The sequence below is a fragment of the Diceros bicornis genome, chromosome 12, assembly GCF_020826845.1.
Source record: "Diceros bicornis minor isolate mBicDic1 chromosome 12, mDicBic1.mat.cur, whole genome shotgun sequence".
Classification (NCBI taxonomy): domain Eukaryota; kingdom Metazoa; phylum Chordata; class Mammalia; order Perissodactyla; family Rhinocerotidae; genus Diceros; species Diceros bicornis.
The window spans coordinates 10,744,955-10,764,694 of NC_080751.1; positions in this window are offsets into that span (position 1 = coordinate 10,744,955).

A 19,740-nucleotide genomic window follows, 5' to 3' on the forward strand; every position below is an offset into this window, starting at 1 on the left:
ATATTACTCTGAAACTTCGGGTAGTTCTGGTAGAACTCATATATTAGCAAAGCTGTTAAAAATTGTCCTAATTTTGCCAGGCAGGGAAAACAAAGTAAGTGAGGATTCTGGCAGCATCATCCAGTGACAACTCATGAAACAATTTAAGTGACCATTTGTGAGTTGTGCAGGGACACATCTGCTTCATTTATCAAAGATCACTCATTGCTGGCCCTGGATTGGGAGTTCTTTAACATTTCTGGGATGAGCTGGAAAAAATTGTTCATAATAAGCATATGGCACTACATAGGATAGAAACACCTTCTGATGTACATTATTCTTTCATTTGGGCTAGAGAATCAAATCTCCCAGAACCCAACTGAGGCCAAACAATTGTGTAAATGATTGCCTCACCTGATGAGAATGCATATCTCTACAACTTTTTGGTAATGGAAAAAGTAGATTTTTATTTGAGTAATTTTTAATTGAGAATAGGGATTCTACTGAGAAAATGGGACTAAGGAGGCAATCTCGGGGAATAATGAGCAGAGAAAAGAGTGCCACACCCTGATTGTATTTGCTGTAAAAATTGAGATTAAGATTTTCTTTCCCCCCTTTTTCCCTCCCTCCTTCTCTCCCTCTCTTTCTTCTCATTGTCAACTTTTTTTCACACTCTGAACATAGAACATCTATAGTGAGAAATAAGGGACTCGACTTCAACTCAAAGTTGTCTGTGAGAGACGTCATCTAGTCAGAATGGAATGAAACTATTATATTTCTGGGGGTAAAATGATGAAAAGTAAATTTCACATTTTTCTTTTAATGATTTTTCATTTCCTTTTTACTCTATTACATCAGAAAACTAGTTATAAATGCTTTGAAAGAAACATCTTCCCACAGGGTAAAGTAACTACAGGACCTTTGTAGCATCATGAGACTGAGAGCTAAAAACACTCCAGGAATAGGACTCAAAGCTGGAAATAAATTAGATTGAATTTTTCAGAAGTTTTAAACTGCAACTATATGTGTGAGAGTTTTTCCCTTTCTAAGTAGGGGCCAAAGCTTATCAGGTAAAGAATATTATTTCCTGGGAAGCAGGAATATTGCTGTGAATCCACTAATGTTTGGTGAATCAATACTTACACAATCTATCTGTTTGAGAAACTTTTGTCTTTCTATGTGTATATATATATATATATAAAACTGTTTATTTTTGGAAAAAGAAGAGTTGTAAAAATTTAACAGTGTTAATATTTATGAGTCAATTTGTTTGAATATATATGTGTATGTGTAAAAATTGGTCTTATAGTAGGTGTTGTAATGGAAACATTTAACATGTTCATCAGAATTGTTTTCCTTAACATGTTGTAATTATTTAAAGTTAATTTGAAGTTGCTAAACAATTTGAGGACATTTTTATTTTGTCTTGGCTTTGTTTTATTTTTCTGTTTCAACTATGGAGGAGGATGATTCTGTGCACTATAGCATCAAAGAAAATAATTATGAACATGACATTAATATGTGTTTTATAAATTGCATTTTGTGTTATAGTACCAATTTTACACCTCAAGTTTACCTATGCATTTCCTCCTTTCATTTATTTTCACATAAATATAAAATTCTCTCACAATACCAGGAAGAGGTATGTTTTGGGTTGGATTGTGTTCCCCCTCAAAAATATATGTTGAAATCCTAACCTCCAGTACCATAGATTGTGACCTTATTTGGAAATAGGGTCTTTAAAGAGGTAATTAAATTAAAATTAGATCATTAGAGTGGGCCCTGATCCATTGTAATTATTGTCCTTATAAAAAGGGCAATTTTGGACACAGGGGCACATTGTAAAGGAAGACAATGTAAATACGTAGGGAGACTGCCAAGGAATGCCTGAGGCTATCAGAAAGTAAGAGAGAGGCATAAAAGGAAAAGATTTTTCCTCACAGCTCTCAGAAGGAACCAATTCTGCTGAATTTTGATTTCAGACTCCCAGCCTCCAGAACTTTGCGGCAATAAATTTTTGTTGTTTAAACTACCTAGTTTGTAATAGTTAGTTATAGTAGTCCCAGGAAACTAATACAAGGTAATTGTCCAAAATCATTATCCAGGTGATGTATTTGGGGTGTTAGGTGCTTCACTGATCATCCTGGGGAATGACTTACCCAATGTCACTGTCACTGAGAAGTTTAGTGGAGGATGATTATTTTGAGAGTTTATCATCATATAGGAATGCTCTGCCTTGGAGTAAATATAAACAGAAATGTTTATTTACTCTCTGTAGGAAGTTTTCTCATTGAGAAAAAAGTACAACGTATGAGAAAATAGCAAAAGTGATGGGAGGAAAGAAATGAGGAATGAAATTATATAATTTCAAGATTCTCTATAGAAATAATTCTAAGATGACCCCAAGATTTCTACCACCTGGTGTATAAATCCTGTGTAATCCTCACCATTTGAATGTGAGAGGTACTTGTGAATATGATGGATTTCACTCTCATGATTATGTATGTTATATGGCAAAAGGGATTTTGCAAATATGATTGTTTCTTAATCAGTTCATTTTGAGTTAATCAAAAGGGAGCTTATCCTGAGTGTGATTGACATATTCTGATGAGCCCTTAAAAGTGGTTGGAGAGATTGGAAGCAAGAAAAATTTTCCTGCGAGACTTGAAGGAGCAAATTTCTAAGTTATGGCTAGGGCTACAGGACAGGAAACTATGGATGGCCTCTAGGAGCAAAAATGGCACCACAGCTGACAGGGAACAAGAAATCAGGGAAATCTGCCCCCCTACAAGTGCAAGAAATTGAATTATATCAGAAACCAGGAGCTTGGAAGATAATTCTGATAATTCTAAATAATTTTTTTTGTATTCACAACCAAGCTTTATTACTTTATTAGCCTAAACAAGCATATCAAGGGTCAGGGCAATGAAGGGAAGAAGTAGGGCCAGCTCCTGGGCTGGAGATGAGCTTAGAAAGGTTGTTGGTGAAGGGAATTTGGGTCAGAGGAACCAGGAATGATGGGGGCTGTGCTTACTGTCCAGGGGGACTAGTGGGGAGGCAGTCACTGCTCTGGGTGCCCCAGGAGATGTAGTCCAGCCATGTGGCTGCATGGTACTCATCTGTGAGCTCCTGCACAACCTCCCTGGACCTGTCTCGCTCTCAAAGTTCTCTTGAAGATGAGATCACAATGTTTCTTCACACCTTGTGTTTAGCCTTGTGAGACCCTGTGTAGAAAATCCAGTCATGGACTCTTGATGTAAAGGACTATGAGATAATAAATAGGTATTAAGTTGTTAAATTTGTGGTAATTTTTTACATAGCATCAGAAAGCAAGACATGTCCTTACAATGCACGAGAAATGGTGCACTATTATGTGAGTATAGACAATGAACAGTTAAATAAGTATGCTGTAAAGCCTAGGGTAACCACTAAGCACAACTGTAGAAAGTGAAGAAAATTAAGCCAATTGTGGGGGAAAAAAAGAATAAACAATAACCAATTAATCTTAAAGAAGGCAGAAAACAAACAAACAAAAACAGATGGAACTAATAAAAAAATCTATCAATAGGTAAATTTTAATCAAGTACATCAATGATTCCAGTAAAGTATACAATCTAAACAGACCAATAAAAGATAGAGATTTTCAAACTGGAAAAAAAGAAAGATCCAACTATATGCTGTCTACAAGAAATCCACTTTAAACATAAAGATGTGGATAGATAAAAGTAAAATGATGGAAACAATATACCACCAAATTCTAACACTAATTTTTTTTAAAAGCTGGAATATTTATGTTAATAGTAGATTCTAGTCTAGAAGAACTAGACTTCAGAACAAAAAATATTACTAAGGCCAAAGAGGATCATTACATATTGATAAAGGAATCAGTTTCCCATGAAGAAATAACAACCCTAAAAGTGAAAGCAACTAACAATAGAATTTCAAAATATATAATGCAAAGCTGATAAATTGCAAAGAGAAACAGATAATTTCATAATTATATTTGCACTTACCTTTCAGTAATGAATAGAACTAGTACATAAAAAATCAGTATGACTGTAGAAGCCCTGAACAACCCTATCAACAAATTAGAACGCTCCACCTACAACATCTAAACACCTAGTTTTTTAAAAGTTCACCTGGAACATTAACCAACAGACTGTTTTCTGTGTCATAAAACAAAACTTAACAAATTAAAAAAAGTTATACAAAGTGTTTTTTTTTAGATTAAAACAGATTAAATTAAAAATCGATAAAAAAAAATCTTGAAAATGCCAAATATTTTAAATTAAACACACCTCTAAATACCTCATTGTTTAAAGAGGAGATCACAAGAGAAATTAGGAAATATTTCAAGTTGGATGAAAATGAAGACATAACTTATCTTTATTTCATGAAGTTATTTTTATTGAAAAGTTGTGACATTAGAGGTTTATATTAGAAAGGAACACAGGTCTCAATTCATTGATGTAAGCTTCCACATTAAGAAACTAGAAAAAGAGAAGGAAATCAAACTCAAGGTAAGAATAAGGAAGGAATTAATAAAAATAAGAGGCGAAACTATTGAAATTGAGAAGAGACAATGATAACATACATTAATTAACCAAACCTGACCCTTGGACAAAAATTAAGAAATTGATAAACATCTGACCATCCTGACCAAGAAAAAAAGACAAAGCACAAATAACACATGTTGGAAATTAAATTGAGCCTCTCATTATCATACAGAGAGTAAAAAGAGAATTAGAGAATACTACAAACATGAATTTGATAATTTTTATGAAATAGACAATTCTCAAAAGACAGAGTGCCAAATTTCACATTAAAAAAAGATATGTGATGGGCTGGCCTAGTGGCATAGTGGTTATGTTTGCACGCTCTGCTTTAGCGGCCCGGAGTTCGCAGGTTTGGATCTTGGGTGTGGACGCGCTGCTTATCAAGCCATGCTGCGGCAGGCCTCCCACATATAAAGTAGAGGAAGATGGGCACTGATGTTAGCACAGAGCCAATCTTCCTCACCAAAAAGAGGAAGATTGGCAACAGATGTTAGCTCAGGGCTCATCTTTCTCACCAAAAAAAAAAAAAAAAATAGATACATGAATAGTATATACTAAAGAAATTGAGTTCATAGTTAAATTCCTGTCAACAAAGAAAATTCCAGATTTTGAAGGAAAATTCTACCTAATCCTACAAAAAATTTAAAGAAGAAATAATACAAATTCTACAAAAACTCAGAAAACAGATGAGGAGGGGACAATTCCCAGCCGATTTTTACTAGGCCAGAATTTCCCTAATAACAGAACCACACAAAGATATTACAAGAACATAAAAATAAACCAATATCTCTTGAGAACACAGATACATACATTTTAACCAAAATTATTAAAATTTCAAAACGAACAACATTATGACCAAGTGTAGTTTATCTAGGGAATGCAAAGTTTATTATTTTTAATATTAACTTAAATCTTCCACTAAATTTGGGAAGGTTTTGCCTGGTATTCTTGAAGTATTTTATTAACCAATTTTCTCTCTTCTTTCTTTCTTTATATATATGTATTTTATTTATATATATGTATTTATATATAATATGTATATATATACACATACACATTATATGTGTATACATACTGACAATTATACATACTGTCAGTCTTTTGATATTGCCCTAAGAATCCCTGAGCCTCTGCTCATAATTTTCAATCCTTTTAAAATCTCTATTCTTCAAATAGGATAATTTCTCTTAATCTATCTTCAAGTTCACTGAGTCTTTTCTTACTATTCTACTATAAAGCACATTCAGTGAATATTTTTATCTCAAATATTGTGTGTCAATTATAAAACATATTTGATGATATTTTTATACATTTGATTTATCTACTGGGATATTCTATCTTTCATTCATTACAATATTCTCAAGCATATTTCTCTTGACCTCATTGACCATAGTAGTATTAAATTCTTTAACGTCTTTTTGTGATAATTACATCAAGGTCCTCTCCAGGTTGGCATTTGTTGATTTTTATTTGCCTTGAGTATAGGTCACATATTCCTAGGTCTTTCCTCCTCAAGTAATTTTGCAGTAGATCTTGGACATTATGATAATTATGTTGCGAAGACTCAGGATTCTGTTATATTCCCCTGAAAAGTGTTATTGGGTTTGCTCAGTAGGAATTTCACTTGGTTCTAGTCTGAGATCTCAGTCTTCATTGTTAGCAGTCTATCTTACTTATATGGGACTCAAGGGTTGGTCAGATATTAGGGTAAAATTTCTTTACTGAGTTTGAGGTTTTCACTTTCTGGATTTCTTTTTTGGGGTTTCCCTGCTCACTTTCCATTGAGCCTGGTTGCTCTACACTTCTATCCTTTCCCTGTTTCCCATGGACAGAATAATGGCACACTTTAGGGAAAATAATCTAATTGTAGCTACTGTGCATTCCTATCACGATTGCCAGTGCTCCCAGAATAAAGTCACATAAAAAAGAACTCTTTCTGTGCTGATTGCATCCTCTGTGTTTTGGTGACTCTCCAAATTTTGCCTATTTCTCAATCTTGAGTTACAAGATAGTATTTTTCTCATTTGTTGAAGAGTTTACAATTGATATATGTAGGAGAATGAGTTGTTTAGAATTTTACACTTTTAGTGCATGGGCCATGGGATTTGTGTGGTGTTTAGCAAAGGTGCAGTGAACTGCCTTTTTGGAAATGGATGTTTTGGACTTTCTTCATATTTCTGCAAAGATAAAGAGTTTTTGTTTTGTTTAATTTTCGTATTACTTTGCTTATACTGTTTTGTCTATACATTAGGAACGGTTCTTGTTACTATTGCCAAGGGACGAAGAAAATAAATGCATAATGGCCATAATGTCTACACAATTTCAATATTCCACATGGCATACTTAGGAAATTTTTTCTAATAGTGAATCACTTTATTTTTATTCAAGTTACCAATTGGCCTAGTGAGACTATTGATGCTAGATGACCTCATGTGCTATAAGATTAAGAGGATTTTATGTATGTGGGGAAAGAAGAAGAACTTATAAAAACAAAGAACATGAGAATATTGCTGTTAAAATGAACAAAATGGAGAATTCAAGAGGAACTTTGCTGAGTAAACTTGATTTTTCAGTTTAAGAACCTATAGCCTCACTTGACTGAAACATTAGCATTAATATCTCTTTTTGTGTCTTTCTTTGGATAACGATGTTATGGTGTTTAATCTGCCTCTCTTTTATCATCCTCTATTCTCTTTTATCTTAGATAATTTTATGTTTTTTTATAATTAGTTTCTCAGACTCAAATTTGTCATAAACCTGGTGTTTTTGCTTTTTTGGAAGGTCTTACCTGTTAATAGCAGATTAAGATACATAATTCATAAATATGAGCAATATCTTTGGTCCAAGAACACAAAGACACTCTTCATTTAAGGTCTTTCAAGTAATGACTGGACAGATCAGGGCAAGGGCCTTTGAGCATACTGGGTGAAAATCCTTAGGGCAAAAACCACCTTGTGGGCAGGCATCTTTGATCTGGAATTTGTGGCAATAATGAGCTCTTTCTTGCACTCTCTCCTAAGAGCGTGCTCTTTGACTGCTATAGGTTTATGTGCGATGATGATGAATGATATATGAGGACGGTCTGGAAAATGATGTGAATAAGTAGATATTATATATGCATATTATTTTCAAATTTTACACACGTACTGGAGCTCGAGGCATTGTTTTACCTGCTTTTATGCTGCTGGCAGGCATCTTGGACTCAAGAAAGTTTCCAAGATTCTGTGAGCAAGTTATTTCCCATCTTTCTTTATTTAATCCAGCATCCCTGGGAAGCCATGGCTAATAAAGGGACACTGGTACTTGTAACACCATTTATATTAGCATTTTCAGATAATTCTTGACTATTCTTTGTAATAACTGATGCCTGTCTAGTTTCCTAAAATTAGCTCCAACAGAAATGCCCTTCTTCTCATTTCTTATTCATAATGTCAGCTACTTTTATAACAGCTGCATTTGGAATATATTCATCTTGTCATAAATAGCACATCTACCATCTATTGCTGAATGTAAGACAGCAAGGAGGTTTGATGGTATTCATAGACCATATCATGCATCTTTTGAGATGTCTTTGCCATCAGAAAATAATGTGAATAGTTTGAAAAGGTTCACTGACAAACCTCTAGCCTGTTATGAAAATGTAGTTTATCTTGGCACTCATACTGATTTTCATAAAGAGCGCTGAAATACTTAATACTTGGATTTTGTACTTTTTTAGGAGCTATAAATATGTTAGTCTTAAAAACTTTTCAAATATTAATTGACACATTCTGAAAATGTATTGTTATCATGAATTTTAAGTATGATTTTGAAAATAATTTAGGAGAATTCTATCTTAAATTTGATTTTTTGATGTGTTGCATTTTTACAGTGAAAAGAGTAGATACAAAATGATATGAAATAAAGTTTCAATCTTTAACTTGCTTAAACGGCAGTTTTCAGTCCATCAAACTAATAGACAAAGGGAAAAGTTCTAAAATTGATGTTTTAGATGTACTTCTAGAAATATGATAATTATATAAAAAGTAATTCTTTCTTTACCTTACTTGTTTTATTCAGCGGATTAATGAATAAGATATTCATCAATTTATGACTATAAACATAAAAGCCTTTCAAAATAACCAACAAAATAATGTGGTTTTTGTGCCCAGTGGATTACTTTTCCCCAATGCACACTCTAAGGAGTGAAGAACTTGTGCCTATAGGTTACTTTTTGCCCATGATACAGCATAATCTTATAAAAGACTAAATTAACTATGCTAAAACTTTTTTTTTAAATAAAGCTCAAGATATCAGTAGATCTAACCTCTTTCATTCTGGGTTCCAATAATATATTGTGCATCTACTAAAACAGAATACATTATAAATCAACATAAATGATTTAAAGTAGATTGGGAAGAAATCAAAATTCTTATGTGTCCCCAATCAAACAAATCACTTTACCTTGGAATTTTTAGAAACATAACTGTATGTCAAATAGGAGATAATTTTATAGGAATTCTAAAGAAAGAGATCATGAATGTGTTGAAGTTCCTATACAACTTGACACATTAGAACATTTGTAAACACAAATGGCTGGTAGACATCCAAGGTAATCATCAAGAAAAAGAAGTTCAAAACTGGACTATGTAGGGAATAAACAAGGCTGTTTATTACTGTCAAACTCTAAGTCATTACTTATAGTTTATCCAGGTTGGTACTTGCCATCTTTGTTCTTTGTTGCCATAAGCCTCAGGAATCAGGTGACTTTCCTAATTCCTATACAACTTGACACATTAGAACATTTGTAAACACAAATGGCTGGTAGACATCCAAGGTAATCATCAAGAAAAAGAAGTTCAAAACTGGACTATGTAGGGAATAAACAAGGCTGTTTATTACTGTCAAACTCTAAGTCATTACTTATAGTTTATCCAGGTTGGTACTTGCCATCTTTGTTCTTTGTTGCCATAAGCCTCAGGAATCAGGTGACTTTCCTAATTCTTTTTTTTCTTTTCCTGAGGAAGATTCACCCTGACATAACATCTGTTACCAATCTTCTTCTTTTAGCTTGAGGAAGATTTACCCTAACATCTGTGCCAATCTTCCTCTATTTTGTATGTGGGTTGCCAGCACAGCATGGTGTAAATGTAAATCCACACCTGGGAAGTGAACCCAGACTGCTGAAGCAGAGCGTGCCTAACTTAACCTCTAGGTCATGGGGCTGGCCCCTCCTAATTCTTTTAAGAAGGTACTATTAACTCTACAACTTTTCAGGTTTTATTTTCAATTTCTTCTGTCTTTTCTGACTCCCAAAGCAGTATAATAAGCATGATCTAAAAGGCGTAAAACCATTAAACCTGAACTTTGTTTGTCAAGGTGATGCTTCTATCACTAGAAAACATATTGGTGGTATTGCAGTTTGTTTTAATTTAGCCCACAATAAGGAAGGGACTCTTCATATATCTCTTTTATCAATCCATTTGACTCTATTTTAGCCATCACCAACATAATATAAGATACTATAAACTCTCCATTTATCTAATGAAATAGCTGCCTAAATGGTTTCTTTCCATTTGCGTAAATATCTACATACTTTTGGATCATTAATTCTTACAGAAAATTATTTCTGAGCAACATCTCAATATGTGCCTTTTGATTCACACATAAAAGTATACAAAATAGAAATTTAAAAGAATGAGACTACCTAATAGACGGTCTAATTTTTTTTCTTTTTAATATATCAGCTTGCACACTTTCCTTTGTAAACCACAAAGTGGACTCTGCTGTTAGCAGAGTACTTTATTTTTAAAATAATCATATTGTTTACTTAGTTGCAATCTTTCAATACCATCCTACTGCTCTTAGAATAAAGACTTAAGTCCCTAAAATGGCTACAAAGTCCTGCATTATTTGACGTGGTCCAAATTCTTCAGCATTCTCTTTTATCACTCTACATCTCTCAGTGCCTTTTACCAGATCCTTGGCCCTTTCCTGTTCCCATCTGCCACAAAGTTTCATCCATTCTGCGTAGGGGAATCACATCTGTTTGCAGACTGCAGGATGAATTGAGAAGAGGCTTCAGTAAAGACCAGGAGACTGGTTATAGACATCACAATGCTGGAGAGAGATGGTATTGGCCTGAACTGCAGCAGTTGAGGGGAATGAAGAGATGGTGGTTGTGGGAAATATTTAGGATATAGACGTGTCAGAACTAGTAGTTGGTTGAATAAGGGTAGTGAAGTGAGTGCTGATTAAGAATGATTTTCTAGTTTTGGGCTTGGGGCCTTTTACTTAGATAGGGAATCTGGGAGGATAAACAGATTTGGAGAGGAAAGATCATAATTAATTTTAGACATGATTATTTTAAGGTTTTTATGACAACAATCAGTTGTGTGTGAAAGACACAGGAGATGCTGGTCTAGATATTTGGATTTTTTAAATAATCAGCAGATGATATTGGAACTACATAAGTAAATATGATTGTTCGATTTGAATATTTCCAATGGCAAAGGAAGAAAAGAAGGGACATTGACATTCTCTAGATAAAAAAATAAAGAGCTCACAAATGAGATTGTGGAGGCTCTAAGAGACATGAGGAAACGTGTGAAAAGTGCGAAAACCTTGAAAAGTATGTTACACTAAAGCCAAAGGAAGTGTCCTTTACAGAGATTAGGTGATAAGGTAACAAATAAAAGTTAATAAGACATCAAGTAACTCTAAAATTGAGAACATGTGTATTAGATAACCTAAAAGGGCTTCGTTGTGACCACAGCTGGACCCTGGGCAATATAGTAATGGCAATGCCTCCTGTAACCTTGTATGTGCTTGTGTATGTGTTTTATATATATAATTTTTACCTAAATATGATTAAATACATGAAAAATTTATCTACTAAAATAGGTGAAAAATTTTAAAAAATCAAAATAAATATAAAAAATAAGATAAAACTTGGGTAAACTTAGTGCACAAAAATTTGTGAATGTTTTTTTGAATGACATGGGCTACAAGTTTGGTTCTGAGCTTTGAAAAACCGGAAAGAAATACCCACAAACCAAAAAAAAAAAAAAAAATCCCAAATATGCCAAGGTATAAGATATAACGAGTCCATGACTTAAAAACATAAAAGTGGCTCAGGGGAAATATATATAAATAAATAATATATACATATATAAATAATATACATCATTTAAAATATATATTTATATTTTATGTGTTATATATAATATAAATAATAAAATAATTTATTTTATTTCAATAATTTATTTTTGGTCCAGAGACTTGATGTGTTACAGCATAATGAATAGGACAAAAATATTCCTTTTCCTTATAATATTCCTCACTGTTAAACACAAGATGAAAAAGCAATTTTATAACAGGCCAGATATTTTAGTGCAGGTTTGCATCATTCTTAGCCTTACTTTCCCTAAAGGTAATATTTGAAATACATAGATAAATTAATGTACCTCCTATATGTTGAGCAATCTTCTTTGACATTTTCTTTCTCTCCTGAGACCTGCATAAGAGGTGGGTAGCTGAGACTGCAGGTTATGATCTTTGGCAAGAATCAGGAGTGCAGTTATGCAAGGTTTCTGGTTAGGAGTAGATTCATAGGAATTAGTGGTAAACAGAAAGGGAGGAGAGGCAGGCATACTCCTATACAAATTCAGAAGCCTAACCAGATGTAAACGACTCTGATCCAGCATAGAATTGGATCTAAAGGACATCTGTGGACAGAGAAGTCTTCCACAGTTATAGTTATGGATGATCTAGATCCCAACAGTCTATGTCATAGAATTTACCCACACTAATTGTAATCTAGAGTTTTGCACAACAGGTATTTTCAATCGCTCACCAAATATGCCCTAATCATGCAATTTCCTACTAAAGGTGAGCAGATAAATTTCTTAGAAAGTGTTCCTTTGAGTAAGTTGTCATTTAAGCTGTTTTACAGAATTGCATCATTAAGTCAATAACTTTTAAGGTAACATTTGTCAAAAATGTTGATGCTATCATTGTCATCTATTTGGGGATACTTAGATAGTTAGCTATTCACCCAATGAAGTCATTCTTGTAAGTAACAATAAAATTATATCATAAGCTTGGAGAAAATGTGTTTATTCTTAGTAATAGGCGGACATACATCTAGTTTATTCAAAATGAATTTTGGGTGATCACAGTAAAAGTTAAAGTTAATCTTTCACACCGCTTGACATTATTATCTGGATTGTCAGGATACTATACCTGTAGGCATTGACCCCAGGTGATGTTAAAAGTGCACGTTCTTATAAAAGCACTGTTAACCAGCATCATAAAAATGGTTCATAGACTTTAGATAGAACCAGTTCTATTTCATGCAGTCATAATGAGTAAAATTGAATAAAATTTTCAAGCATCTTATATTTTGCCTGACATATGTCTCTAGTAGGTGAAGGAGAAAGTAACAGGGTTTAATAATGGAATAGTCGTGCTGAAATCCTGCTGACTCTTCATGGAAAACATAGGCTTTCACATTTTAAATTATATTTATTAGACAGCCATGTGTTTCAAGCATCTGGAACAGACTCATGACAAGGAATCATTTAAAATCCCATGTAATTTTATTGCTGTTTTCAACAGCAGTTCATGTGGACAAGACACTGCATTCATTAATTCATTGATTCATTGATTTCATAAGTCGCTATTGAGTTTCTCCTTTGTGCTAGGGACAAGTCTGTGTGAAGTTCTGGATATACAGCAGTTAGAAAACATTTTCTTAGCTCTAATGGAGCTTACATCTAATAAATCATCTAAGTTCATGATTTTTGGATGATTTTCATGTGCCAGGCATTGTGCTAAATGTTTTACATAAACTACTTTAAAATACTCTCAGTAAATCTCTGAGTGGATATTATGTTTTTTGCATGTTTTGTTGTTCAGGATATCGAGTTGCAGAGAATTTGAGTAAAATTTGCCGAAATTCACATAGCTAGCAAATGTCAGGGCTGGGATTTAAACCTGAGTAGTCAGACTTCAGACTGTTCACATTTTATCAACTACCATGTACATGATTTGAAGGCAAATCAAGTAGAGCCTGCAACTCTAAAATACTCCCCCAAAACCTTACTGAGGGAAAAGGATGGTCTCTAGAACATATTCTAGAATTTGAGAAAGATGATTGGAGGTTGAACCCCTGGATCTGGCAATTTTTATTACTGAAACTTTAATGATGTTGTTTAATCTTTTTGAGTTATAATCCCATTTTCTATTTAAATTTAATAGTAAAATGTCCAAAGCAGGGTTTTTGTAGGTATATGATGAAATAATATATGTGACATTAAGTTCCAAATAAATGCCTCTTCAATTCTAACTCAGTATTGTATGAGAAACTGAGTTCTAAGTAATATCTCTTTGGGAAAAAGCCATATTGGAATGGGGTCTACAGAGGATTGGACAGTTAGACAGAAAAAACAAAAAAACATTAAAGAAGAAAATCACGAGCTGCCCAAGGCAAACTTCTAACTTCTTGTTTTGCTTAAGGGTGAACCTACAAATGATAGTTAAATAGTCCAGGCCATTCTGTTACAGATGTCTACAAAACTCAAATTTTAATTGAATTACCCTTCAGTTTAACTTGGGTCTGATATTTGGAGTTTTCTCCTGGGGTATATTTCTATGCTTTTTTGATGTTTGGAGTGGATTTTTCATTAGGATGATGTAATATCAGTCTCTTATGAAGTTCAGAGATCTGTAACATAGCTCAAAGCGTTTTTCACCCTGCAGGACCAAATTAAAGATGAAAGGGGATGAAGGGAGAAATGCTCATTGAAATATAAATATTTCACCTTTATTAATTCTTAAAGCAGGTAAGATGAATTTTTAAACAAAGGTGAATTTTGTTATGTAAAACCTTGGTATTTCTGATGTGAATATCTTCCCTACAGTTGGTGACTTCTGAGGATTAACAAAAAAAAAAGTCTATGTTGGAAAATTTGTCATTTGTGTTCTGAATCTTAATTGAGATGAATTAGTTTGGGATACATTTTTAATTAGTTTAGGGTAGTTAGGATTATCTCAGATTAGAAAGCTTTTGTAAGAAAGTGTCTTTGAACAATTAACTTTCAAGAAACACACTGAAAATGTTTACAGAAAACAATAAAACATTAATATACATTTCCAGTGCTCTATTCCTTTATCTTACTGCAATTACACACTCTCTCCTTTCATTATTAAAAGTGTTTTAAAGACCTGACAATAACTACAACAAAAACACAAATGCTCACAGCATTAAACTATATAAGAGATAGTCAACATAATTTGAGAAATCGGAATGATGCTCTAATAAAGTCACCTGGTTTAAAAAGAGAAAAAACAAATTTGTGTTTTATCTCAGAAGCTGCCCAGAAATTTCCTCTTGAAACTAGCACCATCCTGAAATGAAGCTGCAAATCACATTTTCCACTTGCAGACTCAGAAACCTGGGTTCTGCAGCTCTAGAAAATGGAACAGCTATTCATTTGTGAACCAGGTGGAGGGTTGGTGCCCTCGCTTCCCTCCTGCTGCCATCGGTTCATAGATACTCAATTATCAGAAAATAACTTGGCAGACCATGGGGCCCAAGTAGGGAATGGATTTAAAGTTGTCCTTTTGAGTTGTAGCTCCTACAAATAGTAGGCTTTGCTACAGGCAAGAGAGGGCAAGAATTCATGTCATTTTATGGGTAGAATTGTAGTTTTCCAGGTAGTGCAAATATGTTTCGAGCACTTTTTTCAAACTTTTTGATCATCCATTATTAAAAAGTGAATACACATCTTTATTATATGCATATTTATTTCTGAGTCTTACAGGTACGATTTTGTTGTAATACATTATTTACACTATAAAGAATGTGTAAAATGTGAGTTCAATATCTAAATAAAGTTTGAAAAATCTGTTATGTTGTCTAAGGACATAAAACTCTTCAATACTTTTAGTGAGAGAAATTTGATTATACTTATTTTGTAATTTGGAAATATTGATTGGATGTTTTGTGATACAATGGCTCCAGTGTCTGGTTCTAAGTTAACTTAATTTCCTTACATGGTTTTTTTATCCATCATAACTGAAAATGATAGTCCACAAAGGGACATAGATCTAAGTGGAAATAATGCTTGAGTGATGCTGCTTAATAAATTAGGTTATTTATTTTTATTCCTACCTATTATGCAAAATTTTATATAAAAATCTGTTTGGAAAACTTTTGTAATGATGTCAAGATGCCTTTCTTACTAAGTGAAACATATTGCATTTTTGTGTTTTTAAGAAGTAAATCTAAAAACCACAGTAAAATTTCACTAGAAGGACCTTCACTGGATGACTTTGAATAGATTAGGATCTTTTGTTTAAGTGTGCAGATGTGACTTTTATAGATGATACACTTGCTTAGATGTTGGTAGTAACATCATTTAAGTTGAAAAGATTATCAAGCATTTGCAAATTCTCCATGGAATCTGTTTTCTTAAAAGAAGTTACTTTCTCATTTGTGATAAAATGTTACTTTTAACTTAAAAAAGCAGATTAGATGAGTGTTTTTATTTGCAAATATATCTTCTAGGAATTAAAGAAATGATTCTAGGAATTAAAGAATGAGAGCAGGTCAAAAGGACACAAAAGCCAACCTGAGTGAGTTGAATGAGCTGAATGTTGGCAAGCTAGAACAATTTGAGTGACAAAATAAGTAATGATAGTATTGGATTATAACCCATAGAACAAATAAATATCTATGAGTGCATACTAATATAAATAAAAAATTGAATAAATAAGTAAATAATTGAGAGAGAAAAGACAGCTCTTCCTTATAGAAGAATTCCAATTAATAAAAATAAACAGAACTAGGGAAATCCGAAATCATCATTATGGGTACAACACAGTGATAATTGTTGCAAGCAAGATCCACTGATGAATGCCAAAATTAGTAGGGAAAAATGAGAGGAAAAAAGTAATATTTATCTACTACAAAGGGGAAAATTATAACAAAATAGTGGAAAAACTTGGCAGATACAAGATTAACTAGGTGGTCAAAGCAAACATCACCAGTAATATGACACATTGACATTACGTGCCCCTGATATACCGCACTGAGAAGGACACAACATCACTTCTGTTGTATTCTTGACAAAAATTCATAATATTCTAATCACAAGAAAACATCAGTGTAATCCAAGCTGACTAATATTTATCAGAAATAACAATGTCACGAAAATCAAGGAAAGACTGAGGAACTGTCACCTATCGAAGGGGACTAAGGAGATATGAAAACTAAATGCAATGTGAGATGCTGGATCGGAAGCTGGAACAGAAAAAGTATATTAGCTGGAACAGAAAAGCAGTGAAATTCAAATAAAGTCTGTAGTTTAGTTGATACTATTGTATTAATGTTTATTTCATTGTTTTGATAATTATACTATGGTTAGGTAAAATGTTAACATTAGGGGAAGCTGCGTGAAGTGTGTATATGAACTCTCTGTACTGTATTTTCAACTTTTTTTTTTTTTTTTTGTGAGGAGATCAGCCCTGTGCTAACATCCGCCAATCCTCCTATTTTTTTTTTTTTTTTTTTTTTTGCTGAGGAAGACGGCCCTGGGCTAACATCTGTGCCCATCTTCCTCTACTTTATATGGGACGCCGCCACAGCATGGCTTGCCAAGCAGTGCGTCGTGCGCGCCCGGGATCCGAACCAGCGAACCCCGGGCCACCACAGCGGAGCGCGCGCACTTAACCGCTTGCGCCACCGGGCCGGCCCCCTGTATTTTCAACTTTTATGTCTAAAATTATTTCCAAGTAAATATTTAAAAAAATCCTCTAGGTAGAATATAAGTAGATTCTTGTCAACACAGAAAAGGACATCAAATTTGGAGCATGGGTCCTTGTTAAACAAAATAAAAACAACTCATCTGAAGTTTAACAATGCTTTATGAACTTTACCACAAGACACCAGTAAACTTCGTGCTGTACAAAAGATTTTCATGGTCATCCCTACCTCATTTCCTCGTACTATAAATATTACCATATTTAAAAAGTTTTATTTTTAGAAACTTAACTATTTTCCTTGATAACCTCTAACACTTTTTACCTTTCTGGCGGTAATGGCTTTCTATGTAATTTCCTGTAATGGCCGCTACTAACGAATTTCAAATATGTGACCATCTTTGTATTTTTAGCCCAGAATAGTTCTGTTTGTTTCTTCAGTGCACTTTATTTATAGTTACAAGCACCCAGTTTTCATCATAAAAGGTTTTTTTTATCATTAATGAAATAATTTACTGTTGAGAATATATTTCCACTGTTAATCTTCCCTTTAGTGCTTACAAAATATAGTTCTTTGTGAAGTTTTTTTATTGAAATTTAATCAGCTTGAATACCTTAAGCAGAACCATGTTGCAAACATCTGTACTTTTATTAAACTATAGAGCAAACCTCCCACAATTCACCATTTGTACTAAAACTTGTTTCTTTTAGCTTTTGGCTGTGTTTTCTATGAATCTTCTAAAAGTTTTTGCCAAAAATAATACATCATTATATGTCACCATATTGTTTTCTGTGTGTTATTTCAGCCACTATCGCAATGGCAGAAAGATCAAGAGTTTACCCAAATACATAAACTTTTTTGTCTTTTGTTATTATGTAAGGAATTGCAAGAGAAGCTTCATCATTTTTTATCAAGTTGAGTATCATATGAGTTAGGAATTAGTGGTTCAATTGCAGAGCTTGGGCTTTGTGAGCTGGATGGGTAGTTGGTAGACCCCAACTACTCCAACTGCTTCACAAACCATTAGCATCTATCTCCAGCCATGTTATATGCTCAGGGCAAGGGTCAATCCTACTAATAGCTTCAAAAATCTCAGAGGTTTGGTCATCTTCTTTTCAAAATAGTTATATTGTCATTGTTATTTCATAATAATGAAACTGAAGTAGAACTCACATTGGGAGTAGAAGTGTCAGCTTGGTCATTTTCCCCTCATTTTCTTCTGCATGTACTATTAATATCATCTTCACTCAGAAGTTTCTTTGATACTTAGCTGGCAGGAAAGATACCATGATCATGAGAAACTTCCATTCAGAACACCTTTGTCTTTACATCTCATACCTGATTGGGGTCCTCTTGATGCTCAGAAAAAGTGTGGGCAGCAGTATCAAATCCCACATCAAGTATTAATAAATCTTAATTTCTTTCCTACTTTTTAAACATCAAGTGTATATAAATTTTAATATTGTCTTTAGAAACTCCAATGGATTATCTTGCATACCTCTTCTTTTGAGTATGTAGAAATATTCAAATACTCAAGGCAGAGTATGGACATACTCTACTTTGTAGAAAAATGGTTTAGAGTATGAGTAATGCAGGAAGGAAGGGTAGTTTGTGATGCTACCTATCTGGCAGTAGAAAGAGGATATTTAAACATGTCTAGAAGTAACTGAGAATTGGATTGAGATCCTGACTCTTTGAATAGAACTTCAGCAATCTTTGTGAGGATTGATAAACATAGCTAGTTCTTGGTGTGCTTACTCTGTGGCAGGTGCTCTTCCAAGCACATCATATGTATTAATCCAGTTAATTCTCATACTTAAGATATACATATATAATTCATTTAACTCTCTACACACCTAAGGCCAGGAGGGAGACTATAAATGACAAAACCATAGGATAGGGTATTGAGAAAAAGGTGCAAATCTGTGGCCTGGATCCAGAGCCCCTGCTGGTAACATTATACTAGGCTGCCTCTGGACCATTCATGGACAGATAGAAAGAAATCAGAATAAACTAAACTAAATCTCGACAGATTTTTCCTTCTTTGAGGAAGCAAAAAAAAAGATTACTGATGAAAATATCCTTAAAGACAAAAAAAGGTTAATGGTGACTACTTATGAAGAGAGGTCAGTGATTGGAGAATAGGAGAAGCGAGTATTTAATTTATTTATTACCTTCTGTACATTTTGATACTTTTAACTGAGTGCCTACATTCCTTTAATTTTGAGAAAATAAACTTGAGAGAAACAACTAAAATTAGCCTCTAACAAAATATTTGCTGTAAATCCCTTCTTATTTAACATAGTTTTGGAAGTGCTAGGTAGTGAAGTAAGCCATTCAAAACAACAAGAGAAACAATATTTAGGCAAATATTCCTTATCTGCTGGTAATATCATTGCTTATCTTGTACCAAACAAAACAGACTTGAAAAATTCACGTTTATAATTCACTAGCATAACT